The following is a 25,548-nucleotide window of genomic DNA, read 5'->3' on the forward strand; positions in this document are numbered from 1 at the left end:
AACACCCTATCGTTGACCACCCCCAGGCGACACACCCACTCAGGCATAAACAGGGAGACTCCATGCCTAACATGAAGAACTGAAGAAGAGCTTTGGATTAAAGCTGAAACGTCTTCAACAAACAAGAACAGTCCAGTTGCCTCAAGTCAACCTTTGTGGATTCCCATGACCTGGATGACTGAGAATCTATACAGACATGTCAGAAATTTGTCATTTGCATTTTCTTTTAGCACTCGATAATGTGTTGTCTCATTGCTTGGTCCCATTCACAAAACCACCCAGGAGTTCTTCTTTTTTAAGAGATGTGTCTGACGTTCAAGTACCACTTTTTGTTTTAACTTGAGATTTAACATGTTTTCAGTTACGCCCTAATATTGACTACTGACCAATCTAGGATGTAGACGGCCTTTTGCCCGACGTCAGCTGGGATAGGCTCCTGTTCCCCAAGAATCTGAACAGGCTGAGTGCTGTCGAGAAGGGATTGATGGTTGTTTTCAGTAGCACTTTAGGAGCTGTAAGTTGAGGGTGGCTGGCTTGCTATTTTAAAGCCTCCTATTATTTTTTTATGTGTATGTATTTGTGTGTGAGTGAGCGTGTGCACTTTTCAGTTCTTTTCATATCACAATCATTCAAATGACTGTTTTAGTTGGTTATGGTCGACTTTGTGTGTGAGATGGATAGTGTTTGCTTTGTGTGGTTCTCCACCGACTATGTGGCCTTCAACCTCTTTCGCCATCATTAAAGCCAAGACAGCATGAGGGATACTGTACATTATGTGAAATACAGTCGTATGAAGAGTGGAGATTTTCTTTTACTGAGGGATGTTTCATGATCTGTGTTTTTGTGGTGTAGATTATATTTAGTTTTGTTTCATGTTATGGCTTGTTTTCTTGTGACCCTTGTTTATGTCCTGTCTTGGTCGTTAGGTTTTCAAATTAACAAAGAAACGCGGAAACAAAAAAAAAACCTCTCTACTACAAAAAACAGTGACGAAACTAAGAAAACATGATATCTGGTGACAATGCACCATTCGGACTGATACAAAGCAGGGAAATCTAGTGACTCTGACCCAGTTGCCAACGCCCCCCACCAACAACTTGATAAACTGCATTCCACCCTGCGGCCCTGCTGTGCGAGACGGCCACTAAAAGACACCTGCTGGATCTTAACCCAATTAGCAGCTTCCTGTCAAATCTGGATTCCCGTCATCAAAAGACTCCTTTCCTTCTTTTGAAGATAGCAACCAAAAGGTTGGGGTGCCACCGAACGCCCAATAGGAACAATTGCTGAAACACGGGCGCCACCCACTGGCGTTTGAGAGTTACTGACTGCAATGTGGACTTCCATTCAGGGTTTTCTTTAACTGAAGATAAAATGTCCGTTTTGATATTTCACGAACTATGCAGAAATATTCCAAATGTATGCCTCGATGTCTGTGTCAGTGTGTCAACTTTAAAGGTGCAGCTGCGAAATTTTGAGAATTGTTTGTCTTGATTTGAAGCCTAACAGCATGAAGTGTTGCATTGAACCACAAGCAGTTGATTTGCCCAGACTAAAGTTTAAACAATCATTCTATATGCTTGATCTATGAGTAAGAGTACAAAGTTGGGAGTGTTTTAGATAAATATATGATTTTTAAACCTATTTTATGTTCAAAATTGTAGACTAGATTCAAGCTGTTGGGTGTGGTCTTCCTCCAGTCTCTACGTCCCTTAGACACGCCCCCTGGGTATTTAACCTTTGGCCAAAAAGTTCTATCTTGGTCTCATCAAACCAAAGAATTTTATTTCTCACCATCTTGGAGGCCTTCAGGTGTTTTTTTTTTTTTTTAGCAAACTCCATGCAGGCTTTCATGTGTCTTGCACTGAGGAGAGGCTTCCGTCGGGCCACTCTGCCATAAAGCCCCGACTGGTGGAGGGCTGTAGTGATGGTTGATGGTCCATTTAAGCATTATGGAGGCCACTGTGCGCTTAGAAATCTTAAGTGCAGCAGAATTGTTTTTGTAACCTTGGCCAGATCTGTGCCTTGCCACAATTCTGTCTCTGAGCTCTTCAGGCGGTTCCTTTGACCTCATGATTCTCATTTGCTCTGACACGCACTGTGACCTGTAAGGTCTTATATAGACAGGGGTGTGGCTTTCCTCATCAAGTCCAATCAGTCTGAATACTTATGGCTGTGTGATATTTCACTTTTATTTTTTTTATAAATTAGCAAAAATGTCAACAATTCAAAAAAAAACATGCATGTTAGGCTCATTGAAGACTAAATTGTCCTTAGGTTTGAACGTGTGTGTGAATGGTTGTATTTCTTTTTGTTCTCTGTGATTGGCTGGTGAACAGTCCAGGGTACATCCAGTCTCTCACCCAAAGTCAACTGGGATAGGCTCCAGCTCACCCATAACCCTAATGAGCATAAGCAATATAAAAAATTAATGGATGGTTTATTATTGTTCCAGTGGTGCATTATACAAATAGGTTGTTCAATACAAACAGTTAGGTCAAGAAGTATTTGGACAATTGGATTACGTCCATCCATCCATTTTCTGAACCGCTTATCCTCATTGGGGACGTGGTGGCATCTATCACAGCTGACTTCGGGCGGGAGGCGGGGTACACCCTGAACTGGTCGCCAGCCAATCACAGCGCACAAATTATAGACAAACAACCATTTACATTCACACCTATGTTTTTGGATGTCGGAGAACACTGGGAGAAAGCCCACGCGGATCATGCAAACTCCTAACCATTGCACTACAGACACTGATATTACCTTTATGTATCTCCACAATGGATTTGAAAAAAAAAAGTGCCTTCATTTTTAGTGGCTAAAAAGTACATGGAGATTCGATACAACTGTAAATGCAACCATCATTTTAACAGTTTGGATGAAATCCGTTTCAGTCAATGATTTTGAAGACTGGAGCCCATGGATGCCATCAAATTCTTAGTTTCCTCTCTGGAGATGCTTTGCCAGGACTTCACTGCAGTCACCTTCGGTTGCAGCTTGTTTGTCTTCACTTTTGTCTTATTACTATTTGGTTGAGATCAGGCCACTGGCTTGGCCATTGAAGAATAATCAATTTATAAGCCTTCGAGAAGTCTTACTTGCTTTCACAGTGTTTTTAGGGTCACTATTGATTTGAACTGTTAAGCAACATCGGTTTTGTACTATTTGTTTGAAAGTGAACAGACTCCTACACACGATAAAATTGATCTTGATCTCTGCAGTCATATCGTTATGTCCCCTTCACATCAAGCTGCTTCCTTTGGGGATCAATATGTAAGCCTCAGATGCAAAAATCTAAGGTGTCAGGTGAACATAACATTACAGAGAGTGAGAGCAAAGCTCGAACGGGTTTAAGAGTTACTCAAGTGACACAGTCAGTCTAGGCAGGTGGCAATGAGTGTGTGTTTATATATGTGTACTGCGTGGGTATGTGGGTGTGCTTTAGAGGTTGACGGGATCAGTGGTTGGTTGCTGGGATTCCTCTTTGCTGGTATTTAGCCTTGCTGCTGCATATCCTGTGTTTTTAACCCTGACAGCTGCTAATCTCCTAGTCCTCTGAAGAGCTGTCTGGCTGGAGATGAGGGGTTTGTGCAAATGCATGTGTGCACATGTGAAATGTACTACTCCTCATACCCCCATTCTTGAACTTCAACTTTGTAGCATGGTACAGCAAAGTCATCTTTAGTATGCATAGTAGCATTAGCCTGTATGTGGGGGTGGGAGGTGGTGTGTGTGTGTGGTGTGGGGGGGGGGGGGGGAGACTTTTAGGACAAAGGTCAGTGGACTCCATCAACCTTTTAATACGGAAGTTAATTTTTTTTTTTCAGTACACCTCAGTCAATCCAGTGCTTTGACAAACACCCTCACATGGAATTTTGTAGCAGCTCCAATTTCCATGGAAATGTGAAATGCATGAATGAACTGAGCCCCTTTAGTCATACATCATTCTTAAAATCTCAATTCCGTGGAAACCATCCAAATCAAACTCATAGTCATTCAACTTTACCACCAAGCTGGTCAAGAAGGATTTTCTTCCTCCAGACTCTAGCCCACTATACATAATTTGATGTCCTTTTTATGCTTGTTCAGCACAAACCTTAATTACAGCTTTTTGTTTCCTTCCCCGCAGACTCTCTGTTGCTTGGACTCCACATGACGAGGGGTTGGGTGATTGAGTTCACAATGTGTGCTTGTGTATGCATGTAAGCGGGTGAAACAGAAGAAAGAAAGAGAGTGAGAGACAAAAAAGTAGGGAAGTAAGGAGGTAGAGAATGACAGCACAACCCAGGTCAACTGACCACAGAGCAATTCTCCTTGCAGGCTCACAGCTAATCACAGCACATGGTAATTAGTTTACCTCAGTGGACACGCGCACACACGCATGCAAACAGACACAAAGACACACACATATGTGCACACACACACACACACACACACACACACACACAGTGTGTCAGGCTGTCCTTGGGGAAACTGGCAGTGCAGTCAAATGACATAGGACTTTGTCATACACGATATTGCAGTGTGGAAGTGGGTCAGTGAGTATTTGCAAAGCGTCGTGTTTGTCTTCACGTGTGTGGAAAGCAGATGGGCGGAGTCACACAAACCAGGACACCCGAGACCTTGTAATGAGGACATTTTGCTCCTAAGGGCCATGGACAGAACATATTGATTTACTAATATACAGTGTATGAACTAAATAACATTAAAATAGCAAAGAGATCACAGAATAAGTAAAGGGATGTGATTCCTGTCTAATTCTCCATTGCAGTCATTCAGAGTGCTCGTTGGCGATTTATTTTCGGGGGTGACTATGTAGGTGCTATGCTGGTCCAATTTTTGTGTACAAGCATACTGTAGTAATATGACCATAAAGAATAACTTCAAATATATTATGAAAATTTAGGTCTCCATGAATGATTTGTCTTTTTTTTAAGGTTAATTTTTAATGAGGGCATATAGAAAAAAGATATTTTCTAAAACTGCTTGCACAACAACAAACTCTTCTGTTTTACAAGTTATGACTTTGGCTCTAGATCTGTCCCATCTTAATTCCAGCTAAAGTCTGCCAACTGGTCATCTGATTAAACTGTTTACAACACTTGACTGAGCGTTCCAGCTTGTATTTAAGCTCTTGTTATTCTGTTAATGCATTTTTTATTATTATTATGCATTCTGGTAGTAATGGGCTACTGGAATTCTGCAAGACACATTCATCGCATGTATTTGACCAGCTTACCCAGTAGATGATGCCATTGAAGTGATCATATTCAAAACATAATATATACTGTACATATTGACTGTACCATTGACAGTTTCATTGTTTTGGATAATTTGACAATTTGAACAAAAAATACTTTTATCGTGTGCAATAATTAACAGATCTAACTGTGTGGATTCAAGGTGTTGATGTTCATATGACCGGATCACTGCATTATAAAAACACAGCCACATGATGTGGACACACAGATACAGATGCAAACGCACACAGCGAGTCCAACGGGAGAAACATCACACCTCGTGTTCTTTCTCTCGATTTCTCAGGTCTCACCCTCTGTGTTGACATGGTTACTTGTGGTCGTCATGGCCACCTTGACCCCGCCTCTCTGTCCGACTACTTTTGGTAATTGATCATGAGACTGTGGAAAAACGAGCGGGTTAGGGAGAAACAAAGATACTGAGATGAGGAGACTGGGCCAAGTCCACTACTTTGGGATTGAGTTAATATATATGAACCGAATAACTTATTCCCATTTTATAAGTGCTTTTCATACACCTGAAAACTAATGTACCATACTATAAGGTGTATGAAAACGTAATTAATTTACGAGAAAAGAATAAGCCGGAAGCTAAGCCTGCGTTTAGCATAATTTTAAGTTTCATCGTTATAAATCAAGCTATTTTGTCTCGTGAAGGGCACCACGTCACTTTTTTATGTGTATAAAATTTTGGAGAAAGCGACAACAAACCTTTTATCAGTCTCATAATCTGAAGGTTGGTACAAGAATGTGATAAGAGTTCTTGATAACCAGAGGTCTGTTGTCGAACCCAAACACAAATGATACAGATAGTGAATTTTTACAGAAAATTTACTGAGATCTGTCAGGGGGAATATGCAGGGAAACAAGGCAGGAAAAAGCAAAACAAAGGACAGACAAACATTGTTACGAAGAGGCTGAGCTTGTGATCTGAGGGTGGAATGAGTGTGTAATGATAATGCATATAGCTGGAGGTTCCCGTTCTCGTTAATTTGTACTAATCTGTACTTTTAGTAGACCGCAAGTTGGATTTATGTGCGTGGAACAGAATTTAGCGGGAGAGGAGGAAGGGAAAAAAAAGCAGAGAAAAAAAAAGTTCCCATGCAGGGTGGCCGGAGCCCGGGGGGTGTCGCTGTTCGCAAGATGTTCGGAGCGGGCGTGCGCTGCCCGCTTCCTTCCCAACGGAGTTTGCCCAGGCACCCAAAAGGGTAGCTCGGAGCGCTGGCAGGATGCCCTGCGGCGGGGAAGGGTCCGATGTGTCCTCGCCACCTCATCGTGAGAGGTGGGGCTTCCTGGCTGAGCCAGTCTTCGGGAAGTTGGTTGAACGAGCATGCTAAAACAAAGGGGGGCTTCGGCCTTCATGCCAAGCCAAAAAGAAGTGGTTCACCCCCTTTCCCCCCCACCCCAGGGCCAAATGGAAGATTGACCACCTCTTAACATTACTATTTTATGGTTTAAAACCATCCATCCATCCATCCATTTTCTGAGCCACTTCTCCTCACTAGGGTCGCGGGTGTGCTGGAGCCTATCCCAGCTATCATCGGGCAGGAGGCAGGGTACACCCTGAACTGGTTGCCAATCGCAGGGCACATACAAACAAACAACCATTCGCACTCACAGTCACACCTACGGACAATTTAGAGTCTCCAATTAACGCATGTTTTTGGGATATGGGAGGAAACCGGAGTGCCCGGAGAAAGCCCACGCAGGCACGGGGAAAACATGCAAACTCCACACAGGCGGGGCCGGGGATTGAACCCCGGTCCTCAGAACTGTGAGGCTGACGCTTTAACCTGTCTTTTCAGTTGAAGCTCAAGCAGTGTGGTAGCTCTGTGGTCTTTTTTCAACAGTCTTTGTTCTCTACATTCCTGAGAACTTCAATCTAAATATTGCAAAGAAAGAAAAAAGAAAACATGGCGAGGAGGCATTAGTTTGTGACGTTTGTCCAATCTTGAAGAATGAAAAGAACAATGGAGTTAGGCCACTCAGCAGGTTGCCCTATGACCTATAAATTGAAGTAGCTAACATGACTTGTTTGATAGACTTGTATTTGAATCATGCACTGCTGTGTGCGGGTAATCATGTTAGTGTGACAGCTGAAATAAAATTCACTGTCTCACCTCAAGTTCAACTTCAATAATGACGCAGTTCTCCGAAATGCTGTCATCACACAATACGTACTTCTTACGTGTGCTTGGCAAAGAAAAACCTGCTGAAGTTGGCATACATATGTAATGGTCAGATCGCTTGACAAAGATGTGGTTACATCAATACAGGATGAAATAACTTCTTTCTGTGGATGGGTACAATCACAGACGGCGTGGGAGAAGACGTAGGTCTCCCAGTTGTGAGGCTGGGGCTTGAAACAGGGCATCCGGCCTTCCTGTGTGGAGTATGTATGTTCTCCTTGTGCCTGCATGGGTTTTCTCTGGGTGCTAGAGCTTCCTCCAACATTTCAAAAACATGTCTGGTCACTTCAATGTAAACTCTAAATTGCCCATAGGTGTGAATGAAAGTGTAAATGAATCACGTGTTTTTGGCTTGAGAGCTATCCATTGTCATTGAATATAGATTATTGCAAAGCATTTCTCCTCCTCTTTACTGAAAATAAAATGACATCATAGATGGGTGTTATTAGCCTTTAAAAAGCTGCCTAAAGTAATTCCAACATGAAGTTACCTTGTGTAATAAGCAAATGTTTCCAAGTTTCTAAATAGTAGTAATAAAATGGTGGTTTCCGTAAATTACATTTCCACACCAATGCAAACTGAACTAACGCCCTTAAAGGCAGTAAAAGCATGAATTACATTTTCGCTTGTGGAGTTCATCAGAGAGCCACCGAATTCAACTTATCATATTGCCAAACACAAGTGTACAAATTGTGATGTGAAAATGCAGCAACATTTGCAGATACATTTTTCCTTAATTGGTTCTCCCTATTAATTACTACTTTTTTTTAAGCGCAAGGGGGGATTTTATTTTTTTCAAATCAGGTATCGTGAGAGTCATGATTTGCACTTTACAATCAGTCACACCTTGAATCATGTGACCCATGTGACTTATGAAGGTGTGTCAGCGACTCAGTAAAACTATTATCTTTCAGCTAGTCCTGATGTTTTTGTGCTGTGCTTAAATATGAATCACATGACTTAAGGATCTGCGTTCATCCAGGGGTGGTGACAGTAAAGTTTATTGAAGACTCCGTCTGAATCTATTCAATGCGGAAGGCAGCTGACTATCTGCATGCTATTGCATGTCTGACACAGTTGTTTATTGTAACTCAATCCATGTCCTTGCGACTTCCTTGTCTCTTTGTCTCAGTTCACAAATCCTCTGAACCACAAACAAAAAGGCTTTTGTGCCTCATGCAACACAAGCTTGGTTTATTCTCAATACAATACCCCAATTAACAGATAATTTACACAATTACCTCGTCTTCCAACATTTCTTGACCATTTAAAACCATTCCAACTTCAAAATATTCCACTGATTCAGGACATCTTGAGAACTATTCATCACATTCCCCAATTTCCAAAGTTTTCACAATAAAATTCCCTAAATGAAGAGATATCTTCCATATTTAACTCCTTCCACATTTCTTGACCAGTCCAAACCATTTCAACTTCAAGTCTCACATATTCTACATTTAAACCATTGAATTAATTCCATGGCATTATAGTTCAGTGTCAGCTCTTCAGCATTTAAATGCATTTTCCACAGAAATTTAATGCCCTAGTTAATAACTGACTTGCTGTTCCCAGTTAACATGGGTATCTGATAGATTATTATCTAATCTATCAGGTTATATGATCTAGATTGGGTTTTTATTCCAAAATACCCAATCATAAATGGTCTATGGCTTAGCATTAACATGAAGTCACGCAGTGTTGAACAGTAACGACGTTTCAAGTAGTGACATTACTAGTTTACCTACATTTTTCAGAAGTGTGGTCACAATCTTGCTGTTTTCGACATGAAAAAGTTTTGTCGGTAGTGAAGCTACTTTCTGGATACACAGTAGCATCCACATAAGCATTTCCCCAAGCAGTTCTAAACCTTAATCTATTCTGTTTGATGTCTCATATAGTATCTATCCTCCTGCTAATGTCCGCTATAGACAGCGTGTCAAAAAGATGCCCACTAATTGAGTAATCTGATTGAGCAGCAAAGTTGGATGGAAAGCGGGCAGCTGGAGAATATGGCAGAGGAGGGGGCAGAGAGGCGTACATCTTGTGAATCCTCATGGCCATAGTTACCTTAATAAATTCATGTTACTTATCAAGTCCTCACAGAACAGTTACGTTCCAGTGTTTACTGTGGAACCGCAAAAGGAAACTTCTGTCCACATCCAAGAGGTCCAACACAAATTTCAGGACATACAGTGCGTACGGAAAGTTTTCAGACCCCCTTAAATTTTTCACTCTTTGTTATATTGCAGCCATTTGCTAAAATCATTTAAGTTCATTTTTTTTCCACATTAATGTACACGCAGCACCCCATATTGACAGAAAAAAACGAATTATTGAAATTTTTGAAGATTTATTAAAAAAGAAAAACTGAAATATCACACAGCCATAAGTATTCAGACCCTTTGCTCAGTATTTAGTAGACGCACCCTTTTGAGCTAATACAGGCATGACTCTTTGTGGGAATGATGCAACACGTTTTTCACACCTGGATTTGGGGATCATCTGCCATTCCTCCTTGCAGTTCCTCTCCAGTTCTGTCAGGTTGGATGATGAACGTTGGTGAGCAGCCATTTTCAGGTCTTTCCAGAGATGCTCAATTGGGTTTAAGTCAGGGCTCTGGCTGGGCCATTCAAAAACAGTCACGGAGTTGTTCTGAAGCCACTCCTTCGATATTTTAGCTGTGTGCTTAGGGTCAATGTCTTGTTGGAAGGTGAACCTTCGGCCCAGTCTGAGGTCCTGAGCACTCTGGAGAAGGTTTTCGTCCAGGATATCCCTGTACTTGGCCACATTCATCTTTGCTTAGATTGCAACCAGTCGTCCTGTCCCTGCAGCAGAAAAACAACCCCACAGCATGATGCTGCCACCACCATGCTTCACTGTTGAGACTGTATTGGACAGGTATGAGCAGTGCCTTGTTTTCTCTACACGTGCCACTTAGAATTAATGCCAACAGTTTCTATCTTGGTCTCATCAGACCAGAGAATCTCATTTCTCACCATCTTGGAGTCCTTCAGGTGTTTTTTTTTTTTTTTTAGCAAACTTCGTGCGGGCTTTCATGTGTCTTGCACTGAGGAGAGGCTTCCTTCGGGCCACTCTTCCATAAAGACCTGACTGGTGGAGGGCTGCAGTGATGGTTGACTTTCTAGAACTTTCTCCCATCTCCCGACTGCATCTCTGGAGATGAGCCACAGTGATCTTTGGGTTCTTCCTTACCTCTCTCACCAAGGCTCTTCTTCCCCAATTGCTCAGTTTGGCCGGACGGCCAGCTCTAGGAAGGGTTCTGGTCGTCCCAAACGTCTTCCATTTCAGGATTATGGAGGCCACTGTGCTTTTAGGAACCTTATGTGCAGCAGAAATTTTTTTTGTAACCTTGGCCAGATCTTTGCCTTGCCACAATTCTGTCCCTGAGCTCTTCAGGCAGTTCCTTTGACCTCATTATTCTCATTTGCTCTGACATGCACTGTGAGCTGTAATCCTAATCAAGTCCAATCAGTATAATCAAACACAGCTGGACTTCAATGAAGGTGTAGAACCATTTTAAGGATGATCAGACGAAATGGACGGCACCCGAGTTAAATGTATGAGTGTCACAGCAAAGGGTCTGAATACTTATGGCTGTGTGATATTTTAGTTTTTCTTTTTTAATAAATCAGCAAAAATCTCTACAATTACGTTTTTTTCCTGTCAATATTTGGTGCTGTGTGTACATTAATGAGGAAAAAAATGAACTTAAATGATTTTAACAAATGGCTGTTATATAACAAAGAGTGAAAACTTTCCGTACCCACTGTATATTCAGATATTTCTCACACAACAATTGACAGCTAAGCTATTCTGATTACAAGGAGATAGAAGGCTGATAATGTGAGTTTTTTTTTTTTTGTGAGAGAACAGTTTCATAAACTAATTGAACTGATCTGATCTGATTGTCTTACAGTTTCATTGATCCCTAGATAAAAATGACTTGCAATTAAATTAGTTCAGTTAAAAAAAAAAAAAAAAACTTAAATTACCAGAATTGTTCCATTAATCTACAATCTCGCTGGTTGTTTGAGACTGACAGAGGCCTCTGTGTTTGAAATCCCAAACGATCAACAGTGACAAACATGGACAGGCTGCTGAGTAGGGTCACTGAGATCGAACAGATAAAACCTCCATGACGCAGCACTGAGAGCCCATACAGCATTCATCACCATCTGTAGTCTGCCGCCATAGTCAGAGCACACAGCAGTGCATATGGACGAGCATAAACCAGGATGAGGTGAGGTCAGTGCACCTCAGCTCAAAGGACACATGGCGACTATTTGGGTCGAGAAAAGGGAATAGTTTTTGTTGTTTTAAAAGGTGGATAATTATGATGGGTTGCGACATTGACCTTAGCATGGAATCATCCAGGCCATTTTTAAAACGGATGCTAAAGAGACACTGTTAGACACTACTCTTGAAAAAAAGTGAAAGATTTATGTATCAGCTCTACTCTCAGTAGGCGGTGACATCACAGGGGAACGATGTTTCTCGCCTTGTTCTTTTTCAAACGTGGTTGATTTCCAACCATGTATGAGCGTCTCTTGTTGTGTGAGACAGTGCAAAGGAGGTGAGTGACACACACAAACACACTAACTAAACACTGGAGATCTTGAGCCTATGTGTGTGACGGGGGAATTCGAATTCTACGACCCTGCTCAGCCCGAGTGTGTGTTTTTGGATGAGGCATGCGAATGTGTGTGTGCATGAATGTGCGTCAGAATGTACAGCGTCCTGCTGACAGCACTGTCCTGGCTGTGATGTGGACAGTTGAAGGTGTCGACAGCCTTGTGTTGTTTCATGGTCCTGCCGGGTGGGCTGATGGGGCACAAACACTCCTACCTACACCCACCCTGTCCTCATCTTGACAGGACATGTTGAGCAAATACACAACCCTCCTCTACATCTTGAATGAAGTAGTATTTGTAATTCCGCCAAGCATTAGAGGAAAAATATGCATCACTGGTAAATATTTCAAAGTGTACATATGGTAGGAAAACATAACTGTTTCAAAAGTGGTAGAACATATATGAAACTTCAGTTTCAAACTGTGATAGGGTGACGAAGCAAATCTGAATTTCCGCATCCACACACTCAAACACGTGTATTTTAACACCAGAGCTACATTTTTCAATTTACTATTGAATAAAAAAAAAGAAATGTAAATAATATGTCTGCATTTTGTTAGCAATGTATGATAAAAACACTGGTAAGCAAACAACTGTGCCTGGTATGACCCTGATGAAAAATAGTAAATGTTAAAAGCGGCTATGAAGACCATCCGCAAGATTGAGGGTATCTGTTTAGTCAGACTTTATACAGTCAAGTAAGAATTTGCAGAAACACTAATGTGGACAACTTCCTAAACATATCATCAACAAATGCATTTAAAATAATGGCCTGCAAAGATGAGAGTTTCTTCTCAAATGCTTCAATGAATGCAAACCATCACAATATACTTAAGCCACTCTTATCAAACCGATATTTACTTTATCAGCGTATACGATAATTATGTGAGGACTTTCATGGTAAAAGTGGGCAAAAGCATTGTGTTGATGAGGCATTCGGCTTCTTTTTTTCTAATGCGCATCAAAACAAGCAGAAAGAAGCTTCATTGCTAGCTACATTCAGAGGCAGACATTGTTTGACCAAAGGTTGAATTGAACCCAATCAATGTGCACTGGGATTCCACAGAGAAGTGGGAATAAGTAGAGAACAAACTGATCCAAGATGATCTGCCTCCTTGTCTCAATACTGCCACAACTTTTAACTCTCTTTTAAGATGTTTTTTTCTTTTTTTTTTTTCTTTTTCCAGTCCTTGGGCTTGGTGTTCATTCTCCCATTATTATTTCACTGAATCTTTTTGAATTGGGGTTGTGAGAGTTGATTTAACATGTGACCATTTTACCAGTGAGCTACCACCTTTTTTTTTCTAAACTTCCCACTTCTTTCTCTTGCCTGATAAGAAACTCAAAAGAGGCCGTTATTGTGAATGAGGTCAGTTATAATATCTCCTATCTAGCGTGTCACATTGAGTGTTGCTGTTGTGTGTCTGCTGTTGAAGCCATTGCAAAAGATTTAAAGAGAAAAAACATTTGGTCTTAAAGCGTAGTGTAAGTCTGCGTAACACTGTGTTCTTATACAAGTGATGAACTAGTGTCAGCAAACAACAGGATGGACTTCAATCAGAGACACACCAAAACTGTTCCCAATAAATGAGGCTTTACCAATAGCAACTCAAGCAATTGTTGTGAAGTGTATACACTCCACAGAAGGTGTCTTTTTCCTGTCTGGAATGAAAACCAGAAGTCTATGCGTCCACCTGGATTGAAGATTGACTGTTTCATATTTGCCAGGGGTCTACAGCTAAGAGGAATCTATTGCTCACATTCCTGAAGTTTCTCATAAATACTGTTCCTTCTCCTGTCAATAGCACATTCAGACGTATATAGGGAATAAAAGCTTCTTTGAGCAATCTTTCTCCTCAAATAACCAAATTTTATGATTAAAAAATAAGTTCATGTTTATTTGTCCTCTTTTTTTCCCCTTACCATCTCTGATCAGTGTGTTCAAATCATCAGCATGTGACACGGAAAGTAAAAATGTGTTATTGTCGAAGTTCAATTCTGCTTGCTCAGTCTCTGGATTCAAGTCATTTGCATTTTTTTATTTTTTTATTTTTTATTGTCAATGTGATTGATGTTTCTGACATGTTTTCCTTTTTAGCAGAGGAGAGTTTGAGAAAGAGAAAAGAGCACAAAAAGCATCTGAGGACAGAATCCAATATGGAAGTGAGACCGAACTATCACAGCAAACAACGGAAATGAAGGAACGTTCGGATTTCTTCATAGATCTTAAGATGGGGAGTTGATTAAAAAAGCTGCCAGGTGAACGCCTCACTGCTCTGCCTAGGGGAAACAGGGAAGAGTCAACTGGTAGGGAAAAAAAAGCCAGAGTGGTTTATGACAGTTGTTATACTCAAGAAAAGGATATCATACAAGTAACACAACTCTTGAACACTTTTACAAAGTGCATAAATGCAGCTATACATTGCGCCGACACTTTGATCTTTGTCGTCTTGGCGCTGGTGGCAGACAAACACATGCAGACACTCCTTGACAGAACACTTTTATGTATTATATCAGTTACCGCAGAGTGCCCCCACAGTGAAAAGAGATGCACAATGGACAGACTGTTTCATCTCAAGGACACTGTTAGATCATTTACAGAAAGTTTAATGTGTGATTTCTCTATTCAGGTGCACAAAAGCCACATTTTGTATGTAAAGAAATACAGATTCAATATGGCCTTAATGGCTAATATGCACCGGTCGAAACAAACAAAAGATGGCCTGTTTTCATAACTTGAATACGAGACTTGCGTGAAACATGCGTGGGAGATTGATTGAAGGTTCCAAATTGCCTGTAGGTGTGATTGTGTGTGCGAATGGTTGTTTGTTTATATGTGCCCTGTGATTGGCTGGCGACCAGTTCAGGGTGTACCCTGCCTCTCACCTGAAGATAGCTGGGATAGGCTCCAGCACGCCCGCGACCCGTGTGAGGATAAGCGGTGCAGAAAATGGATGTGTACAAACAGGGTGTATTTGGGTGGGACTCGATATAAAAAAATATATATAACTAATTAGAGGGTTTGTAATTAATTAATCACGATCAATCGCCTTTTAATCGGATAAAGATATTTCTTCCAAAAAGCAAAATTTTTCATTGAATGTATGTTTTTAGTGGATGACTGTATCAAATAATGGACACAGACGGGATTATTGTTAACTGGAAAAATGTTTTTTATTTTCATACAAAACAGTAGAAAAACCAGCAGAAAATATCCCTTGTCAAAATTAAACAGACCTAAAGTTTAATTGCCTGTTTAGAACCGTTTTTTCAGAAGAGTATAGGTATTGCCTTTAAATGGTTTCTGCGTGGGAGTTGAAAAGTTGAATCATGTCGCTGCCTATACTGTATATAGTACATCGTAAATTTTCTTTATCTCCCACCACTAAAAATGGTCTACAGTCCAGAGCAATCCACTTTGTGAGTGAATTTGCCTCCCATCGGTCCTAGCAACGCTGTTTCATCCAATTCCTCCATATTCGTAGCTGAGCTCTGATGCGTGTGTCAGTGTAATGGGTGTACCAGGAAATAATATATGGGCCTACTACATTGTCTATGAAAAGTCTAGTGGTTTTTGGGATATAAAAATTAAACCAAGATAAATAATTTTAAAACATTTTCCCACCACAAAGTGACCTATGAGCTGTATAATTGAATTGAAAAACAAAATTTTTTTTGAGGGGAAGGAAAAAGTGTTTTTAGAAGGGAAGTAAAAAAATAATAATAATAATAATAAAAAACTGAGATAATGTGGTTGCCTAAGTCTGCACAACATCTTATAACTGGGCATGTGGGTGTGTTTAGAATGAACTAATCACCTTCAAACTGATGTTAATTGGGAGTCACCACACAACACCTGCTACCATTTAAAGTGCCTCTGAGGTGATGGGATATATCAAAAAACATACCTGTTTGTCCTACATGGAACTAAAAACATTCACTGGCATAACACTGGAAATAAAAATGATAAATATGAGTGGTCACAGAAATCAAGGGAACTAAGAAACGTTTTCTCCTCATGGGCTTGTACAAAAGGTACATGTAGCACTTTTACAATTTTCAACAACAATTTTCATATTAATGTGTATAACCAAATGACTCATATACCCACAGTAAACCGTATTCTATACTGTCTTGTGATGGTTTCCATAGAATCATTATCATATCGGATTTCCTGACGACTTGACGAGTATCCTATGGAATGTCTCATGCGACACAGTGGTCTTGATAGCGTGCAGACCAAGCTTTAATCAAGGGCCTATGGTGATGGAGTTAGTGATCAGAGACAAAGTTTGGAAAAGGAAAGCAGGGAAGCAGGAGAAAGAAGTTAGGAAATATAGTCTTTGGTCACACCAGTTCTGAAAAAGCAAATATAAAAGTAGAGTATTAGTGCACAGTGAAACATAGTGAGAAGTATGACATTTTACACTATTTATACTATTTCTCCTTTCATATAGGGCAAAGGGCTCCATCATTTGGTATGAAAATGTAAATAGTTGAGTTAGATTTTTAATTGTTGGATATAAAGATCGGCGGCACGGTGGTCGACTGGTTAGAGCATCTGGCTCACAGTTCTGAGGTCTGGGGTTCATTCCCCGGCCCCGCCTGTGTGGAGTTTGCATGTTCTCCCTGTGCCTGCGTGGGTTTTCTCCGGGCACTTCGGTTTTCTCCCACATCCCAAAAACATGCATGGTAGGTTAATTGACAACTCTAACTTGCCCGTAGGTGTGAATGTGAGTGCGAATGGTTGTTTGTTTATATGTGCCCTGCGATTGGCTGCCAACCAGTTCAGGGTGTACCCTGCCTCCTGCCCGATGATAGCTGGGATAGGCTCCAGCACGCCCGCGACCCTAGTGCGGAGAAGCGGCTCAGAAAATGGATGGATGTATATAAAGATCCATGTTCTACTATTAATTCTGTCATGGGTGTAACAATACAAACTCCAGACACAAAGGCCTAAGGCGTGATTCAAAACCACAAAATCTCAACTGTGAGGTAACTACACTTACCATGCGCCACGGTGACTAGCTCTAAAGGGTTTAAATCGTAAATTATGCTTTTAAAATGCGAAAAAATATTTGGCTCATTCAGCCCCAACTGCTGCATTAGGTTAGAATTCTGGCTTCATCATCAGCCATGTAAGCATCAGATAGCAGTCATTGCAGCAGGAATGCTACCAGTACAACCAGCTGGTCAGGGGTTATAAAAGCAATGGAAAGGGGGAGGAGGTAAAGCATAGAGGGAGAAGATGAAAATAACACAGTGTCATGACAGAGGAGTAACACGAGACAAAATTCACGGTATTTCCATGTGTGAATGCAAGGAGAGAATGTGATGGAATGTTTTACGGTCTGGATGGCATTTACTCTTGTCCAATCATGGGATTTTCAATTTGAATGTTCACCAAACTATCAAGAACAGCCCTGCAACCATACAGTTCCATCCAAAAGTAATGGAAAGGCAAGGTCAATTCCTTTGTTTTTGTTGTATACTGAAGACATTTGGGTTTCAGATCAAAATATGAATATGAGACAAAGGTTCACAATTCCAGCTTTTATTTCATGGTATTTACATCCATCCATCCATCCATCCATTTTCTGAGCCACTTCTCCTCACTAGGATCGCGGGCGTGCTGGAGCCTATCACAGCTGTCATCGGGCAGGAGGCGGTGTACACCCTGAACTGGTTGCCAGCCAATCGCAGGGCACATACAAACAAACAACCATTCGCACTCACAGTCACAGTCACACCTACGGGCAATTTAGAGTCTCCAATTTATGCATGTTTTTGGGATGTGGGAGGAAATTGGAGCGCCCGGAGAAACCCCACACAGGCACGGGGAGAACATGCAAACTCCACACAGTCGGGGCCGGGGATTGAACCCGGGTCCTCGTAACTGTGAGGCTGACGCTCTAACCAGCACCTTTTGTTTGAAGCCACCCACTTTTCAAGGGAGCAAAAGTATTGGAACAGACATGATTAAATTAACTTAAAGTGAATAACATTGGGCACGGTGGGCGACTGGTTAGAGCATCAGCCTCACAGTTCTGAGGACCCGGGTTCAATCCCTGGCCCCGCCTGTGTGGAGTTTGCATGTGCTCCCCGTGCCTGCGTGGGTTTTCTCTGGGCACTCCGGTTTCCTCCCACATCCCAAAAACATGCATGAATTGGAGACTCTAAATTGCCCGTAGGCATGACTGTGAGTGCGAATGGTTGTTTGTTCCTATGTGCCCTGCGATTGGCTGGCAACCAGTTCAGGGTGTACCCCGCCTCCTGCCCAATGACAGCTGGGATAGGCTCCAGCACGACCGCGACCCTAGTGAGGAGAAGCGGCTCAGAAAATGGATGGATGAATAACATTGAATTTTTGGTTGCATAACCCTTACTTGCAATAACTGCATCAAGCCTGCGACCCATTGAATTCACCAGACTGTTGCATTCTTCATTTGAAATGCTTTTCCAGGGCTTTACTGCAGCCTCTCTCAGTTGTCGTTTGTTTCTGGGGTTTCTCCCTTCAGTCTCCTCTTCAGGAGGTAAAATGCATGCTCTATTTGGTTAAGGTCCGGTGATTGACTTCACCAGTCTAAGACCTTCCACTTTTTCCCCCGGATGACAGAGTGTTTTGGGTCATTGTCTTGCTGCATGATGAAGCTTCGCCCGATTAGTTTGGATGCAAGAACTGAAAGAGGCTCCAGTAAAGGCCTGGAAAAGTACTTCAAATGAAGAATGCAACAGTCTGGTGAAGTCACTGGGTTGCAGGCTTGATGCAGTTATTGCAAGTAAGGGTTATGGCACCAAATATTAAATGTTATTCACTTTAAGTTAATATAATCATGTCTGTGCCAATGCTTTTGCTTTTTGGTGGGTTCAAACAAAAGGTGCTCTGTCATGACTTGTTGAACACATTGAGAAGTAAATACCATGAAATAAAAGCTGAAATTCTGAACATTTTCATCTTTTGATCTGAAAACCCAAACGTCTTCAGTTTACAACAAAAACAAAGGAATTGACATTGCCGTTCCAATACTTTTGGAGGGTATATATATACTGTATATACAGTATACAGTATACAGTATATATATATATATATATAGTAAAATAACAGTCCTGCACATTGATCTGATTTTGTATTTAAAAATGACAATTTAAAAGATTATTTTCAACTACCTTGGGGAAATAGCCTGAGGCCTGTCCCTGCTACCTAAAATTTACCAGTCAAATGTAGTCCAGCTTGTTGTCCAGAGAGCGTACGTTGGGTAACACGATGGAGGGAATAGCCGGCTTGTGTCGTTTAGCTGCTAGCCTAGATACCTCCGCGCTTGCACCGTTTCAGCTTCCTCCTTCGCCGTCCGCGGCGCCTCCACTATGGGCGCGACGTAGGAGTGGGGGTCGGAGTTTTTGTAGGCACCCGGAGCAGACCGCAGTTCCATAGCTCCTCAGTGAGAGTAGAGTTTAACTCCATAAAAGTAGTTCTGCTGAAGTCGAGCAGAAGCTTACGACTGTATCTGCGTCTTGGAACATGATGAAGACGAACTAAAACACTCGGACGTATAAGACAAAAACCACGAAAACACCGTTTGTTGGGGAAAGAGAGCAGCCGCTGCGTATGCACGCGCCTCAATCTTGTGTAACATCATATATATATATATATATATATATATATATATATATATATATCCATCCATCCATCCATTTACTTTTGCTAATCCGAGGTCGGGTCGTGGGGCCAGTAGCTTTAGCAAGGACGCCCAGACTTCCCTCGCCACAGCCACTACATGCAACTCTTCCGGGGGGATCCCGAGGCGTTCCGAGGCCAGCCGGGAGACATTGTCTCTCCAGCGTGTCCTGGGTCGTCCCCGGGGTCTCCTCCCATTGGGACGTGCCCGGAACACCTCACCAAGGAGGCACCAAGGAGGCATCCTAATCAGAGGCCCGAGCCACCTTATCTGGCTCCTCTCAATGTGGAGGAGCAGCGGCACTATTCTGAGCCACTCCCAGATGACCGAGATTCTTACACTATCCGGTGTCCCTCTCCCAGACACCCTACGGACCCTCAGACCCTTTACTGTGACACTCATACATTTAACTCAGTTGCTGTCCATTTCTCCTCATCATCCTTGAAATGGTTCTACGCCTTCATTGGAGTCCAGCTGTGTTTGATTATACTGATTGGACTAGATTAGGAAAGCCACACACCTGTCTATATGTGACCTTACAGCTCACAGTGCATGTCAGAGCAAATGAGAATCATGAGGTTAAAGGAACTGCCTGAAGAGCTCAGAGACAGATTTGTGGCAAGGCACAGATCTGGCCAAGGTTACAAAAATAATTCTGCTGCACTTAAGGTTCCTAAAAGCACAGTGGCCTCCATAATCCTTAAATGGAAGACGTTTGGGATGACCAGAACCCTTCCTAGAGCTGGCTGTCCGGACAAACTGAGCAATTGGGGAGAAGAGCCTTTGTAAGAGAGGTAAAGAAGAACCCAAAGATCACTGTGGCTGAGCTCCAGAGATGCAGTCAGGAGATGGGAGAAAGTTCGAGAAAGTCAACCATCACTGCAGCCCTCCACCAGTCGGGGCTTTATGGCACAGTGCCCCGACGGAAGCCTCTCCTCAGTGCAAGACGCATGAAAGCCCGCATGGAGTTTGCTAAAAAACAACTGAAGGACTCCAAGAGGGTGAGAAATAAGATTCTCTGGTCTGATGAGACCAAGTCTTGGTCTCATCAGAATTGTTGGCCTTAATTCTAAGTGGCATGTGTGGAGAAAACCAGGCACTGCTCATCACCTGTCCAATACAGTCCCAACAGTGAAGCATGGTGGTGGCAGCATCATGCTGTAGGGTGTTTTTTAGCTGCAGGGACAAGGAGACTATTTGCAATTGAAGGAAAGACGAATGCGGCCAAGTACAGGGATATCCTGGACGAAAAACTTCTTCAGAGTGCTCAGGAGCTTGACCTTCCAACAATGACCCAAAGCACACAGCTAAAATAACGAAGGAGTGGCTTCGGAACAACCCTGTGACTGTTCTTGAATGGCCTAGCCAGAGCGTTGACATAAACCCAATTTAGTATCTCAGGCGAGACCTGAAAATGGCTGTCCACCAATGTTCACCATCCAACCTGACAGAACTGGACAGGATCTGCAAGGAATGGCAGAGGATCCCCAAATCCAGGTGTAAAAAACATCATTCCCAAAAAGACTCAAGGCTGTATTAGCTGTATTAGGGTGCTTCTAATAAATACTGAGCAAAGGGTCTGAATACTCATGGCTGTGTGATATTGCAGTTTTTCTTTGTTAATTCAGTTAATTCAATTCAGTTATTTTTTTCTGTCAGTATGGAGTGCTGTGTGTACATTAATGATGAAAAAAATTAACCCATCGTGTGTGTGCACACACAATTGCATCATATCATCATATTAATGTTTTCAAAGTTTAACAACTGCTCTGTTGATATGCTACATTTGCCTGACAGAAACCTTTCTTAGTATGTCTTAATTGGAATGAACCAATTGGCTCTCTGAGTCACAAACACATTTTCTTTAAAATAATTTTTTAATAAGCTCGCTTAAGTTTTCTTGAAATGTGATTTCATTCCTTTCATGCTTTGATTAGTGAAAATTTGGAGAAAGAGGAAGACAGAGGGAGAGAGAAAGAGAAAGAATGAGAAAGAGAACAAGGGGAAGTGATAAACATTGACTGAAAAGGATGCAGCTGACTAAATAACACCAAAAGGCAAAACGTGAGTAAAAGTGCAATTCTGCTCTAAAGATAGTAGCCTTCAAGTCGAGAAACCAGATGCAGGTGCACACACACACACACGCACACACACACACAGTACACACCATGGGTTGAAGCAAGGTTGATGGATGAACTTTAGCCTAGATACAATATAAGATAGAACTGGAAACACACCCATACACCCACACACCCACGCACACTGGTTTGCAGCTTTCAGTGAGCGATAGTGTGAAGTCATTTCTATTTATGCAATGCTTGATCATAACTTAGGTCCAAGGCACACTTAATATAGCGCACGTCTAGACCAAGCTATTTATATACACATTCACAGGGGAGGACTGTGGGTATGGAGGAGCTCGAAAAAAGGAGCTGGCTCACGTGAAGATTGTTGGGGGTGGTGGCTGGGGGCTGGTTTACGACGTAGTGCTGTTTCTATGGCAGCAACATGACCTCAATCCAGTAAATATTTATTTGAAAAACACTTCTCGTGACAAAAATCTAAAACAATCACATTAAAAATAGTTAGTAAGGCGTGAAGAGAATGTACCTTTTCATGCCGCGAGGTCACGTAATCCTACGTCGCCGCTCAAACAAATTCAGTGCACACGGTTCGTAGCCTCAAAACGTCCAATGTCGGTACGGTTGTAAAATAGAAAATGCATTTTTTTTCATGTGCATATGATGTGAAATGTTATTTCCATACTAAACTACCAATAAAACTGATACCAATGGAATGATAATGCTTTGAATGCTTTTTTTTTTTTAGTAATCCTAAGAACAATGTGGGCAATACAGGCATGAAAAAAGAATCTGAGTCAACACTACGTGCTTCACATTAGTACTCTTTATTCACTTTTATTACTTTTTGAGGCTCGTTTGTTCAGGAGGACAAACAGCTTACTATTTTAAGTCTTATAGGAATAGCCTATAAAATTATCCTTTGGCCTGACGTGTGTTAAGAGTGGATTCGTCCCAATAACAGGTTCCGAAATAGGTCGGTGGTGACAATCTTAGATATTTCACGTGTTCATTATTTAAGAACGAAATGCGTTGTGTGGGGAAAGCCAACTTCGCCTGAGTCATGACTCCATCTATTATGACGTGAAATGGAATGTAGCCAATCAAGAAGCGACTTGACTGACAAGGAAGTGCCTATAAATAAAAACAAACATCCTACCCATAAAACAAAGAATAATAACACCAGCCATTACCTTAATTTGAGGACTCACCTCTCACTCGCTCAGTATGCTATCAAGTCCGCTTTCTGCTGTCAGCAGGATTTTTTCCATGGTCTTTTATTTTCTTTCTTTTTTTTTAGTATGGCATTTTATCCATCCATCCATTTTCCGTATCGCTTCTCCTCACTAGGGTCGCAGGCGTGCTGGAGCCTATCGCAGCTATCTTCGGGCGAGAGGTGGGGTACACCCTGAACTGGTCGCCAGCCAATCGCAGGGAACATCGAAACAAACAACCATTCACACCTACGGGCAATTTAGAGTCATCAATCAACCTACCATGCATGTTTTTGGGATGTGGGCGGAAACCGGAGTAGAAAACCCACGCAGGCACGGGTAGAACATGCAAACTCCACAGAGGCGGTGCCGGGATTTGAACCCCGGTCCTCAGAACTGTGAGGCAGGTGTGCTAACAAGTCGGTTACCGTGCCGCCGGCATATTATGGTTAAAATATTTTTCAAAACCACCATCATTGCCTCCTCTCATCAGTCCTCCATCATGATGTGTCTTGTTTTAAAAAAAATTCTGCTTCGTTTATGTTAGATAAAGTTTGATCACACGAGATTTATGTCTTTGAGGACTAGATTCCAGATTGGTGGTGGAACAGAATCTTTATGTGTGTGGTGTTCAATGTTGAGCTGGACGGAGCACATCACACACAGTACGACCAAAACTGTTAATGCCTGATTTGTTTTATCTTCATGTGTAGAGTCTGTAACTGATAAAGATTTGAAAAATCCTTATGTTTGTACCACGCCTAAGACAGTCATTCTACTAGTGTGCTGAATTATCTTACTAGTGAGGACTAAGAGTGTACTAGTACATACAGTTGACCTTAAGCTGGATAGCAAGAACATGCTCAAACGGCCTTATGCAAAGCCTAATTAACATCTCATTCTTCAGTAGTAGTACTTTTAGCACACAAAGGGACAACTCGTGCACAATTTTGCCTCAAGTTCAGCACAAGTTGTCCTCTTCTTTTGTGCAAAATTGCCATACAGCGGTTGAAGGCAGTAGTGGAAAAATCATTACTCGTAGGACACGTCCCTGCTAAAAAAAATAATAATAATAATTAAAAAAAACAGCATGGATTGTTTGCTAGTGTAAACTGGTTAACGCTGGTCAGATGCTGGTGTTACTGGTGGATTAGCATGGGATGTGAAGGAAGATCATTTGCTTGTGACTACTTTAAAGTGCACGCTACTATTCGCTGGAGTACTGCAGCCTTTGCTCCATGTTGTGTTTCATATCATTGTTTCATCCAAAAGTTCATATACCAAACTTTCTTCCTCTTTCTATTCTTGCACATACTGCTGACCAATAAGAGAAAAGAATGATGTCATGTGAAGTGTTGCGATGCATCTGGGTTCACTTGCATTTCTTTATTGTGTGGAAGAAAACAAAAACAAAAAAACAATCAAACACATTAACTGATTTGGACAAGAGTAAGTGTAATAAAGGTATGAATATGCCCTTGGCCGTTACAAATATCGTCCACTGGCTTCTGTATATTGCTGTACCATTCCTAATTATTCATCATCTCTCCTCTGACCTTCTTATAAAAGGAAAATTCTGGGGAGTTAGCGACTTTCATACAGTTACACACATCCAGGCCTTCGTCATTCATACTCTCTGATTTATAGTAGCCACGTTGGCACGTTACTGAGCACTGGATCAGAGAGAGATGTAATTTCTAAACTTATCTCTGACCCATGTGTAGGCTATAATATAGTCTAGGAACTGACTAGTGACACTGTGTGTGTGTGTGTGTGTGTGTCTTTGGCCGACATTTAAGTTTCAATCAGTTTCAAGGACGGGTTAAACACTGCTGTCTTTTTGTAGCACCAACAATTCAGCTGCAGGGTATGTGATTTTTGTGTTTGAGTGTGTGATTTTCAGCAACTTTGTGTAGGAGAGACAGCCATGTAGAGTATGTGTTTGTGTGTGTGTGTAACTAAATGATAGATATCTGAAGAAAACTGTGTGTGTGTGTGTGTGTGTGTGCATGCGTGCGTGTGTACGTATGCATTCATGCATGTGCACTCCTGCATGTCCTTGGGCCTTTCAGCAAGCCATCTCTGTCTCTCTCTCTTTCTTTCTCTCTCTCTCTCTCTCTCTCTCTCTCTCTCTCTCTCTCTCTCTCTCTCTCTCTCACACACACACACACGCACACACACACTAGTGTATTTTTCCAGTTGAGTGTGAAAAAAACAGACAGCACTGTCAAAGAAGAGGAGATGACTCATCTGACCTGCATTTCACATACTCATTGCACTTGCCTGGGAAACAAACATGTTTCTGTTATTTTCAACATCTCCATATATCACCTGTGGAGGGGAAACCACATTATAGAGATGAGCTGAGCTTTTAAAGTAGCTATAGCATCGTAATGTAGTAAAGTACATATGTTATTTTGAAAAACGTACCCACATATCATGTTACTGATTCAATCACCTATGCTTACAGTA

Source organism: Phyllopteryx taeniolatus, chromosome 11 (genome assembly GCF_024500385.1).
Source record: "Phyllopteryx taeniolatus isolate TA_2022b chromosome 11, UOR_Ptae_1.2, whole genome shotgun sequence".
NCBI lineage: Eukaryota > Metazoa > Chordata > Actinopteri > Syngnathiformes > Syngnathidae > Phyllopteryx > Phyllopteryx taeniolatus.